The following is a 13,836-nucleotide window of genomic DNA, read 5'->3' on the forward strand; positions in this document are numbered from 1 at the left end:
TAATTTAAAATAAAAACTAGTACAACCACATTATTAAAAATACTCGATGTAGCGTTTTAAATTAAAAAAAAAAAAAAAATACTTACCTTAACAATAACAAATTAAAAAATAGTCATAAAAATATTTGTATATCTTTCACAAATAAATACTTCAATTTCAAGTTTAATTTCACAGAGAGATATTGTAATTAATGCACAGTTTCCTCATTATTTAATATGGAGCGGAAAAGTGGTATTTAAAATATTATGCTAAGAAGCTAATAGACAATAATGACCTTTGAAGTGGAATCTGGTGATACAATTTTAGGTGATATTGTGAATTTTTGTTGTTCAAAATACTCTTTTGAATACATAAATAGATTAAAAAACGCTATGACACTCAAATTTTGTAGATTAAATGACTTGATCTTGGGATTCTTAAAAAATTGTAGATTAAACAACTTGACCTTGTGATTCTTAAAAATCTCCGCTTAATATTGAGTAAAATTAATCATAAAAAAATACAAAAAAAAAAATTGTGTAATTTAACTTCCTTTTGTTAGGATATTCCGACACATAGGAAATACTTAAGTATAACTTGGTCTAGTGTAAAGTTAGGTAAAATGTGTTTCTTTACTATGTAATTTTGTAACTTACAATCCGACGGTCACAATATGTAGTGATCCGACGGTTCATTCTCTCTCCTCAGTATTACCGACACTTGATCCGTGGCTTAACACCCAATTGGTCCATGATCTCTATTTAAAGAGCATGGGGGGTCATTTTTAGGGTAATCGTTCATGAGAGAAGCTTATGTAAATTTTCATTCTTTTATTAATAAATTGATTGAAGTGGCCACGTTGGCTCAGGCCGTGGACTGTTTCCCTCTTTGAGAGTTTTAACCACATCAAAAATACTGGTGTATTGATCTGTGATCTGTTTGTGAGCAGTGTCATTTAGTGTTCTGTCTGAAGAACTTACCCTATAAATTTCTACATGGTATCAGAGCTATTTGAGGGCCGCATCCATTGGTAATCCAAATTTGAAGCCGATAGAACTGCATCCAACGACCATTTCCTGGATCTACTATTTCTGACTGCTCTATTGTGTTAGGAGCATCTGTTCTAGTGAGGAACCCCTTCCGTTTCACGCGAAAAGGTTTCTGGTAGCCCTAGCTACGTCATTTTTAAGATCTGGAGGTATATAGTGTTTATTTGTAGTTTCTAGTTATTTTCTCTCTATTTATTTCAGTTTATTTAGCTCTTTGTTTTTTTTATTATCGGATCTAAACCTTTCATTTCTGCGTATACTCTTTGCCCCGTGACTCTGTGCATCTGGGCAAATTAGAAACAGAGAGGATGGATTTTTCTCATGCGTATTGTCTTTTTTGTCGCGCCTTATTGTGATCTCGGAAAATCAGAAGCATTGAGGAAAATATATAGTTTCCGGCTAAAGCTAACTTCAAGTCAGAAGGTTTGTTTATTTTCTTGTATGTCCGTGTTGGGTTTTGTTTTTTGTTTTGTAGGGAAAAAAGAGCTTTCTCAAGTAAGCATGCAGCCCAAAGCTTCAGTGACTTAAAAAAAAAAAAAACCCTTCCTCTTTTCCAAAATTTAGTAACCTTTTAATATGGCTCACTTGGTCCAAAGCTACTTTATGAGAATAGAGGTCTTGAGTTCAAGTCTTTCTTGGTCCAAAGCTACTTTATTAGATTAAGTTTGGAAAGGGGGTGGATTTTTTTAATATAACATTATCATTCATTTCCACACATTCCCGCACTTCGTCGGCATCTTCAACAACTTTTCTTCAAAAAGCCATAACTTCTTCATCCGGAAGCCATTTTCAGAGCCGTTTTTTTTAATCAGCCTATTTTTTCGAGATCTTTCCATTGGAACACTTATTTTCAGCATATACAGCTTCAGTTTCTATTAAAAATGGAAATTCCATGCCAAGTTATTCTTGACAGCACCAACTACTTCCAATGGTGGTCCTACATTGTGGATTTACTTAGAAGTAAAGGTCTTTACCGAATAGCCTCAGGCCAAGAAACCAAACCGAAAGATGAAGATAAGGCAGCCAAATGGGAAAATAGGCAAGATCAAGCACGTGGGTTGATAGGGATGTCTATATCTCCAGAGCTTAGATTCCATATCGCAGAACTTGATACTCCTGATGAAGCAATGAAACAGATCACTAAAGTTTTTGGAATTAAAAATGAACTTAGAGCCCATCAACTTGAAAATGAGTTGCTTACATTGGACTCCAATAATTTTCCTTCCATTGAAGAATTTCTGTCCAAGTTCAAGACCCTTAGACTTCTCTTGGAAGGTGTTAAGGTTAAGAAAGAAGATGGTAACCTTATCTATTCATTTCTTACTAAGTTGGGACCAGCCTACTTTGTGTTTGTTTTCGCCTTCCATTCTACAAGAGAAGCCTTTATTTCTCAAGAACAAGCCTACAAGTCCCCTTCCTTTGATTTCTTTTGTGATTCTTTAATAAGAGAACAGGAAAAACTCTTACATCTTGGTCTTCTTAATCTTGGAAAATCTTCTAAAAAAGCCTTAGATGCCCAACAACAACCAAATTCAAAGAATCCTAAGAAGTTGTATCCTAAAAAGAATGGTCCTAAACCAAACAAGGGTCCTAAGCAATTTCAGCCTCAAAATGAAAAATCATTACAACAAAATGATAAGGCAAATAAAAACAAAGGGAAGAAGACTGATAGACATTGCCACTTTTGTAATTGAGATGGCCACTTAGAATCCAAATGCTTTAAGAAGATGGAATCCTTGGAAGCAACAATGAAGAAGCATAACATCCATTTGGAGCACTCTTCAACTTCAACTTCATCTTCATGAATAACACTTTCTGCATGTGGTTTTCAAACATCTTGGTCTGGATATGCACTAAATGTATCTTCTTCTTCTAATTCTCATGAGTGGCTCATTGATTATGGAGCTTCTTATCACATGGCCAAAAACAAAGCCATGCTTTCTTCTTTAAATGATTGTAACACCAAAAATATATATGTTGTTGATGATATATTTCTTAGTGTTGTAGGAACTGGAATTGTTCATATAGACAATGGTCAATTTAATGATGTATTATGTGTTTCAACCTTATCCTGCAACCTTCTATCTGTATATCAGATAACTCATTCAGGTGAAGGTAAAACCGTTGAATTTTCACCTCACGATGTTGTAATTAAGGACCTAAGAGATCCTAGACAGATTTTAGCCACTAGCATTGCTGATGATTCTAAAGGGAGCGATAGTTTAATAAGTATACCCAAGTGCGAAAATGAACTCTATCCACCTTTTTATTTCCCTTGTTGCCTCTTTCAAATGGGAATTCCATCAGATGGATGTTAAATATGCCTTCTTGCATGGGGACTTGCATGAACAAATCTATATGGAACAACCTACTGGCTTTATACAAACAAACTCCAGCCTTATATGTCGACTTAAGAAATCCCTTTATGGTCTCAAGCAAGCTCCTTGGGCTTGGTATGCCAAAATGGATAGCTTTCTTTTAGAAACTCGCTTTTCTAGGTGTCATTCTGACAATACTGTCTACACCAAGAAAATGGGCAAGTCACTTATCATTGTTGTTCTTTATGTTGATGATCTTATCCTCACTAGTAGTGATCCGAACCTTATAAACCATGTGAAGTCCAGGCCTAAAAATAAGTTTGAAATGACAGACTTGGGACACTTGCATTATTTTCTTGGTCTTCATGTCTTGCAATCCAAGGAAGGTATTTCCCTTTCCCAGTCCAAGTATGCCTATGATCTTTACGCCATTTTCACATGGAAGACTGTAAGCCAGCCCCTTCTCCCTTTCAGTCTGGAGCCAAACTTTCAGTCACTTGTACTTCCCCTGAAGTTGATGCTACCTTATACCATCAACTTGTAGGAAAACTTGTGTATCTGACCCATACTCGTGTTGACCTTTCCTTTGTTGTTGGCCTTATTGCTCGGTTTATGCAAAACCCACATGAAAGTCATTGGAAAGCACCTAAAAGAACACTTCGTTATGTTCGAGGTACAATCCAGTTTGGGATTCATTACAGTGCAGAAGCATCTCCTCTATTGGTTGGTTTCACTGATTCTGATTGGGCTGGTGACCCTGATGATCGAAAGTCTACTGCAGGTTATGTGTTCACTCTTGGTTCAGGACCTATTACATGGGCTTGCAAGAAACAAAGTTCCATTTCTCTTTCTTCAGCAGAAGCAGAGTATCGTGGTGCCGTAGAAGCTAGTAAGGAAGCCTTGTGGCTTCGTCATATCCTGTCAGAGTTTGGCTTCCAGCAACAGCATCCGACTACACTTTGGTGTGATAATCAAAGTGCCATTCAACTATGCAAAGATCCAGTTCAACATCAGCGTAGCAAACACATTGAACTGCACATGCACTTCATCAGAAAGCTCATTCATGACCATGTTCTTGAAGTACAATATTGTTCAACATATGATCAAGTTGCAGACATCTTTACAAAGGCTCTCACATAGGTGAAGTTTACTAAACTTCGATTTATGGTTGGAGTTCAGGAAGTTGTCACTAAGGGGGGATAGGCTCTAATGCCTCCTTCCTTCTCCTGTTGTGTCATATTTGTACATCCTTCAATCCTATCCAAAGTTGTTATTAAGGGGGGATGTTAGGATATTCCGACACATAGGAAATAGTTAAGTATAACTTGGTCTAGTGTAGAGTTAGGTAAAGTGTGTTTCTTTACTATGTACTTTTGTAACTTAAAATCCGACAATCACGATATGTAGTGATCCAACGGTTCATTCTCTCCTCGTATTACCGACACTTGATATGTGGCTTATCACCCGATTGGTCCATGATCTCTATTTAAAGAGCATGGAAGGTCATTTGTAGGGTAACTGTTCATGAGAGAAGCTTATGTAAATTTTCATTCTTTTATTAATAAATTGCCTGAAGTGGCTGCGTTGGCTCAGGCGGTGGATTGTTTCCCTCTTTGAGGGTTTTAACCACGTCAACAATACTTGTGTATTGATCTGTGATCTGTTTGTGAGCGGTGTCCTTTGGTGTTCTGTCTGAGGAACTTACCCTGTAAATTCCTACACCTTTTTTTAAATTAACAATTGGAAGTGAAAAATGCATTAAAAAAAACCATATATAATCCATTTTCTCTTCAATTAACATGCGATATTTAAAAAAATATATTAATAACCAAAAAATATTTAATATCAATCCTAAATAAAAATATTTCTAAAAAATATTCTAATATTAATCATAAATTGGGATGGAAAATTTTGAGATAAAAGACACTGAAGGCTGCATTTGCTGAAACTATTTATAAGGGTCATAGAGTTAAAACTAGCTATTGCACTGAGAGATGCAAAGGAACTCCGATAAGAGGAGTCAGGGAATGTGGAAGAAAATAAACAAGTGAAATATATTGACAATGAAATACAATCAAAATTTGAGTTTCTCATATTTTTTAAAATGGTATGAAATAAATTCTCGAGAAAAAAACACAGTAAAATCGCAGCTTCTAGCTAGGTATTCCCTCTTAAGGGTTTTTTAAGAAAATTAGGTATTCCCTCTTAAGGGTTTCTTACAAAAAATTTATGTGTACTGTGGATGGTGTGTGTGTTTTTTTTCTATTTTTTGTTTTCAATTAATTAAGTAGAAAATCAACTAACTAAAGAATCTGGAATAGGAAAAATTAACAATAAATATTTCGCTGATTTTCTGGGATTTGACAAACAATTCCAATGGAATATATACACTAATTTGTGGATCATATGAACATTGTTCATACAAAGGCTCAAACAAAAAGGTTGAGTTTTTAGTTTTATAGACCTTTCTTCATTTTGCAAGCAAGTAGGGACTATCCAGATTCTTTCCCCTCTGTTTTAGGAAATTCAAAATATTCTTCTATATTTGTACTCTTTCAAGCATAACAACAAAGATTAAATCAAGAGGTAGATGAATTATGAGATGAAGCATTTGAATTATAACCTAGCCTTTTTTGTTTCTAGGAGTATTGGGATAGCTAAGAGCTCATCATTTTTTGTATCTATTTGATGTGCAAATGTTTGAGATATGTTTCTTGAAACAAGTGGTTAAGCATCAACTTTTGTTATCATTATGGAAATGTTTTTTGTTTTGTTAATAAAAATGGTGAATTTAATGTCATAATTATAGTGATTATTTGGACTTTTAGGAAGTGAATCTTTAGATATTAAATTTTGATGAGTCATTCTAATAGAAGCATTTATATTACCCATATATATATTCTTTGTATTCAACATTCAAGATGAGAATGATTAATTTCTACATTATCAGCTTCCCAAACTAAATTTTTCCAGCACTCTAAATCTTCAATATTAAACAAGGCTATTTATTGATATATGGAGTTTTTATATTTGCTGTAACATCCTCCGCTCATTGTTATCATTATTTTTTATGACTCCAAAAAAAGTTACCTCTACTGAAAATATTGTTTCTATAATAAAATAATTTGCAAGCAGGATTACTGAGTCTCATTTTTATTATTTGAAGATCTCTTTGATTTGGTTGTATATTTCATTATTCCATTTTTGCAAACCAATTTCATTGGGAATTTGGTATTTGGATGAATTAGACATTGTTATAGGCTTGTAAACAATCTCGTTAGGATAGGGTTATCCTTCTCAATGACCTCTGATGAAATGAGTAAACAAGAAATGGAAGGTTAGGAGTAGAGCATGCCTGCAAAAGTGGGGAACTCGATGCTTTCGTGACATTATGACAAGGAGGGTGTTATGGCGGGAAAGAGAGTTTGGATTTGTTATGAGGGGTGGGTTGGGTATATGCAATTTTAAACCCTAAACCAACTAAGGATGTAATTTTGCTTCCAAATTAGTTACCTTGTTAATAACACATAAAGAGTGGGTACCCTCACAACCCGTTGACAAGTTAAAACTTTGATGAGTTTGTTGAGATTAGAATGGTAGTTTTCAAGTCTCAAATTGTTTTAATCGATAAGACATGATGAAGACATTATGAAAATTGATCCATTTAATCTTTATATAATATGTATTCTATATATGGATAATGAAATACAAGGGAAATTTGAGTTTCTATATATCTTCTAAAGAATGTAGCGGGAGGTTAAATTTAAGAAGAAAGTTACACTAACATAAATGTCCCAGAACAATGAAAATCCTTTGCAAGCACAAGGTACATATTAGAGGAGTTCAATTTCTTTGGGGTTTTAAAATGACATGAAATAAATTATGAACACGAAAATTATGAGGTATTTGTCATCTAAAGATATCACTAACACTAGGGAGAAATGCATTTTATCAGTAAGTTATTGTAAAGATGAGAAAAAATAAATTTACGAATAGAATTGGTGTATCAATTAATGTTGTTAAAGTACTTGTGAAAAACTCTGTGATTGGAATAACTGACTCAGACGTTCCTTTTAACAAAGCTTAGCATCTCTTTGAAAAGGTTGTCGGATGAATATGTCATTTATATAGAATAGTCCTTTGCAAAAGGATTGAAATGTGAGTTAAGATGGCTCTCCTGAAATCGACAAATGGTTCATCATCTTTGAATTTTTTTTATTAATGGTTTTGTTAAAATGTAATTATGTCAATATTCTCAATCATAGGGAGTGCTTGGCATGAACCAATAAAACAACACTCGATGAATTTTTTAATATGACATCAACAACTTAGGAGTTTATATTGTAACAACACAACAAAGTGGTTAATGGTCACGGGGGCTTCACTAGGGGATAAATACCACAACACATGGGTTCATATTGAGGGATATTTATTGAGGAAAAAATGATATAATATATTGGGGGATATATAGGGGTTAAAGGGTTTTTATATTGGCAAGTATAAAAAATGGAGCTCAAAGTTAATGAAAAATCATAAAGGGGTATAAAAAAATGCTAACGAAAAAATAGATGCCTACAATATCTAGTGAAAGTAGGGGTTTTTAAATTGGGAAGATGTATTGGGATTGTATTGGTAGGGGGTTAAATAATGTGATTTTTAGATGTATTTTGAAATATGTAGTCAAATTAGGGATATTGTTTAGTATGCCACGAACGCACATGATATTCAATAGGTTCATTGAGTGAAGCCCCTGTGTTAATGGTCCTTTCCATATATAATAGTCAAGCTCAACATTTTATAGTATGGATCGTTTCTTATGTTGCATTCCAATGTTGCCATAATTTAGGATCTAATCATAATACATTGATATTTATGTTGTTTAAAATTAAGGAATGTGACAATAAAAAATCCCAAGTCTTGAACATGATGAGGAAGGTATTTAAAGACAAAATAAATGTCTTATGCGGAGAAAATTGTATGGTGGCTATATATGTACTAGCCACCACATGCATGCGTAATCTAAAGTATTGGGTTTTCACATGCATGCTAGGTGTAAGGTTTTCTAGGATAAAAGGTTTCTCTCAAGGATAAAGGTTGTTGCATGTCGAGTAATGATTACCATGTTTCTTTACAAGGCATCTACGTTAAGAATGGAGGCCATATGAAGCTTTCGCCTAGATGCTTGGATATGATTCTTTATGAATTGAGTATGTGTGGATGCAATAGGGTTGATCTACCCTAGTGTGAAATTTGCAATGTGCATGTGAAATGATTTTGCTAATATGCATGTCTTGAAGTGTAAGGGAGAAATGTAGGGTAGTTATACACTTGGGAGTAAGGGTAAAGGGAAATTCTTGGGTTTGTTCTGGCAAAGGAATGTTTATGGATTCATTGAATTTTGATTGCCTCTTTACTTGTATAGTGGAGAAGGTCTTGTAGAAATATGATGTAGAGTTGCAAATGCTCAAAAAGTTTGATCTAAAATCAAAAGACACAATCCTACTCTACTGATTTTTGGAATTCAATTTACAATTTAGAACAACAATCGCACACATGCAATATGAAATAACACACATGCATAATGTTTTTCCTGGAGAAAGCAACTTCTAAAACCACTTATGTCTGATTGCATTAATCAGATGAATAGATATGTATTACAAGTGAATAACATATCTCTTTGCTAAATGAGAAGCTCTGACCCAGACTTAGTCAAATTCTGTGCCAGCTTCAACCCCTATTTCCTTGCACAATTCATGAGGAATTAGGCCCCTATTATTTAGGAATTTTCCTCCAATTGACTGCATAATTCCCAAGGTTGATCCTTTAGTTACGTGCAACACTTGTACACTCAAGACTATTCTACAATTGATGTTACACTGCCTTGGAATCTCCAGCACAGATGGGGAACTCGAATTCTCTACATGCACTAGCTATTTTGAGTTAATTGAACAATTAACTGGATCACTGAGTAAGGCTGTTGTCCGACTGCACAAGTGACCTTCCACTAGTTCTATCAACTTTAAGAACTAGTTTAACTGAAAACAACTTGAAATAACTGACCAAAGCTTCATTAATGGAACATTTTTTAAGTTTTTTGTGAATAAATAGAGATACAAGAAAAAATACTTCTTTGTGAGTAAATAGAAATGAAAAAATCAATTTTTCAAACTAGAAATTCGAATTGAAAACCACTCATGCTTATCCTTTTTCAGATTAGAAATTCGAATTGATTAACCACTCATGTGAATACGCTCACTAGTACTATTGATCCAAATAATGACTTCAAAGTAAGTGGGTTTGCTGTTGTCTTTGTTTTCAATGCTAGAAAATAAGAAACTCTAACCACTTTTGAAGTGGTTGTAAGGGAACCCTACTCAAGTTCCTCAGCCTCAATGTGTCAAAGTCCCTATCAAAATGCAGACGAGATAAGTATAAGGATTCATTGAAGGATGGTATGAATTCAATTCAGTTTCTCACTTATTTATATGCCTGGTTTCTTGAACTCACATGTATGTTCAATGATTTTTATAATATTGATTTGTTTTCTTATTTATTTATATGCTTGGTTTCTTGAACTCACATGTATGTTCAATGATTTTTATAATATTAATTTGTTTTTTTATTTAATGGATTTGCAGCCTTGCTGCTTTGTGCTGTTGTGGGTTGTGCGAGACATGTTGTTGATGGCGAGGATTACGTTTTTCCTGGCCTAAAATGAATGGGATTCTATGGATGTAAAATATTTAATAAATTAATCATGTTCTATGGTCACTATAAATATATGATTTTACTTGGTATTGAAGAGGGATGTGTGTTTTCAGGTTCTATAAAAAAAAATTAAGAGTTTATTATTGAAAAAGTTCTATGTATGTAACTTGGTTTTAAAATAATACATTAATGCATGAATTTTGTATGGTTTTTTCTGTTTGATTCTCAATATGAGTTTTTGTCTATTTTTAGGGTAATTTACTTTACTATCATCATTTGGTTTTTTTCTAGTTAAGACTAACCTAAGTACCCATGGGGGATTTGAACCAGTGACCTATCACAAGGAGTGCCTTAACAGCGCACCCATTCACCCTCAATCCAAAGCCCCATAGGCACTATCATCATTTGTTAGATGTTTTATAGGTTACACATATTTTGGGCAAAATCTGTTATGAGTACACAGGTAACTCTGATATTTTAGTTTTGATTTCTATTTGAGATGAAATATAAGTCTAAGCTTAAATCTTGATTGTTAGGTGTCTCCGTGGACTACTTAATTTTACTCTCATCTAAATTTCCAAGATTAAAATATTGTTTCACAATCAATTATCGGTGTTATGTATGTTCTTGTGTACACGACGTATCAAAAATTTATGCTTTATGAACCTTCTAGTGTTTAGGGACTTAGCTTTTTCTTGAATTTTTTTTTTTTTATATATTGAGAATCTATTTATACTTTGAATTATTTTTATTACTGAATGCTTTTTGTTATTTGAACTTGGACCTTTTTCTAACGATTAATCTAAGTTTTCATTTTTCTAATGTTATTATTGAGGCAACAATTGTGCTTGGTTGGAATTTATTTATTTATTTAAAAAAAATAATTTTGAAAGTATTTAAAATAATTTTTTATGATCAAAATAATTTAACACCCTACAAAAAAAACCCAAAATTCTGAAACTGTAATCTAAATTTCTAAAAATTTCCATCAAATTTTATCAAAATTATAATCAAATTTCCGCTATTTTCTAATAAAAATGTCACCTTCTTAAACTACCCGTCATTAAACCATCTTCGAGTCATATTTTTGTTTCTTAAACTACCTGTCATTAAACCATTTGTAAGTCATATTTTTGTTTCCAAAGGAAATTTAGTGTGTTAACTTCTCAGCGACACGATAGTCTCTCTATCTGATAGCCTTAAATGGGATATTAGTTAATATTTGTTTGAATCAGTCTCTCTAACAGATTAACTACGACCAGTACAGTCATTACAGCCCACAGATACGGCCATGGAAACCGCTACGGCGCACGACAACAACGAATGACACGCAACCCTCTCATTTTTCCACCCCACCAACTACGACGGAAAGACATGTGTTTTTTGGTTTACTTATGCTTTTGGCTATGAGGACTTAAGAGTCCAAATTTTGGGCAGGACACCACCAACTCAGTCCAATTTTTTGGCAGGACAAGGCCAACTTTGTTCACAGCTTTCAAGCTCACATACGTTCACATAAAAAATGTAATTTTCAACTATTACGAAAGTTACCATTTTTTCTTCGAAATAAAAAAATGTTAAAGATAATAAATATATATTTATTTTATCATTAATGGAAAAGATGGAAAATAAAAAACTTAAAATAAAACTACCCCAATGTCGCAAATCCTAGTACTTTCACTATTACCAAATTAAAAAAATGTAAAACTTTAAATCTTTTATTAGCATGCGAATATACAGATGGTGTATTAATGTCAGTATTAAATGACACATGATAATTTTATAACTACATTTAAATTTTTATTAACCAACATACAACGTGATTATGTTTCCATTGGCGACTGTAAACTCGGCAGCGGCTAACCAGCCTGTCATAGGGCATTAAATGCTTGGGGAGATGCAGGCTGGATAGCCCGTTAACACAAGAATTCTCATTTTTTATTTAGTGCCCAATTTCGGAATTCGCGCATTAACGGGCTATCCAACCTACATCTCCCCAAACATTTAATACCCTATGACAGACTAGTTAGCCGCTGCCCTGTACACTCTACATTACATACATATTTGTACACTCTACATTACATACATATTTCTTTACATACATATTTCTTTTATGATAAGATGACTATACATTTGCAGAAATATTAGAACATCGCTGTTATATATATTGTTATATCTTGTTGGTGGTATGATCTATATAGTGGACTTAACCACCCTAGTTATTTAAGCATGGTAAACAAGCTCATATGTTGGAAGCTTCGAGTTCATATCCTTTTTACACTTGGCACATGTTTGGGATTCGAGTCGCATCCACGACTTGGAGTGAAGATGCTAGATCGATGGTGGCGATTCTTTCTAACTAGGTCAGGTAACTACCACCTGAGTGCTCTCTGACACAGTTTCATTTGCTCTGTCCTCAATAGGGTTTTGTTGTTGCTACCTCCAGAGTCTCCTTGATGTTTCTCCACAGAATTTTCTGTCACTAAGGCTCTTAATTGGCACTGACATGTCGATATTAGCTCGATAACAACAAAACTAAGGCATGTGCACTTGAAATTTGTCATTAGACTGCGCACTAGGGTTTAATACAGTGATTTCCTTCTCTCAGTCCTATGATGTTTTTCTTATAGGCCATCGTTCAACCAGCCAGAATGAGGTTCTTCAATGGTCGAATACAGTGAAGGGTTTCTTGATGAGAAGATTGTATGTTGTCATGCCCTCCCTCAGCGTTAGTATTTAGTGATTTAAACCAATGGAAATTCTAATTTTGATGTGGTTACCCTCTGATATAAATCCTATTCGAGGATAGAGGACTTCATGACTTACAAGTACAGTAACCCCTCCATGACTAAGTTCCAAGTTTGTTGTCAGTTAAATTGTGAACCACTATATTGACATTTGTTATCTACCTGCAAGTATTTAACTCTTCTTATGACTTCTTGTCGACGACAACAGGATGACCCTAATCATATTCTGCCTCTTTTCACCTTGTTCTAGGTACATTGAACCCTTCTTCTATTACAGGGTTTTCTTGTTATAGGTTATTGATGTCGCCAAAAGACACAGAGGATTTGAGTTTACATGGCTAAGTTTATTCTTTATGTTGAGCCAGAACTTTAAGACTGTAAAGGATTGACCCCTCCGTAGCTGGGAGGATTAAGATTTAATGCAGATTTGTCACTCTTATCCTAATACAGATTCGATACTCTTGTTATAAGATTTTATTAAAACGATTTCTGGGTTTTTACCTCTGGTAGTTCCTAGCACTATAGTAGTTAAATTCTCAAGGCAATGGGAATTATATTGATCTCTTATTGCTCTATCTGAGCCAGGGTTATTCATGATTGACATATAGTAACTTCCACGGTTTCAATGTGATTATCGATGATTTTTCTATTGCATATTTTATTGTATTTTTATTAAAATCGTCCACTGAATTGCTTATGTAGTTTACACTGAATTCTGTGATTGCGGTTTGTAAAAGGACATCTATTTGTTAAACGGCTTTTTATCAGTATTAAATTCCAGTATTCCGTCTTTCGTATTTATAAAAATATTGGATGATTATATTTATTGGTTTCGTTATTGTGAGATTAGCAAGTCAAGAACTATTTCCATGCTAAGTTGTTCCTCTGCTAGGCTAGGAAACTAACCCGGACTGCCAGAATGCCGTTCTTTAATAACCCTTGAATTTTGAATGAGGATTTTCACACTTGTTTGCCAAAAAGAGAAACATTTACTATAATTTAATCTTATTCAATTGTAATTATTTTCCACCACAT

This window comes from Pinus tabuliformis, chromosome 7, assembly GCF_031772625.1.
Source record: "Pinus tabuliformis cultivar Carrire ecotype Pingquan chromosome 7, CPIR1, whole genome shotgun sequence".
NCBI lineage: Eukaryota > Viridiplantae > Streptophyta > Pinopsida > Pinales > Pinaceae > Pinus > Pinus tabuliformis.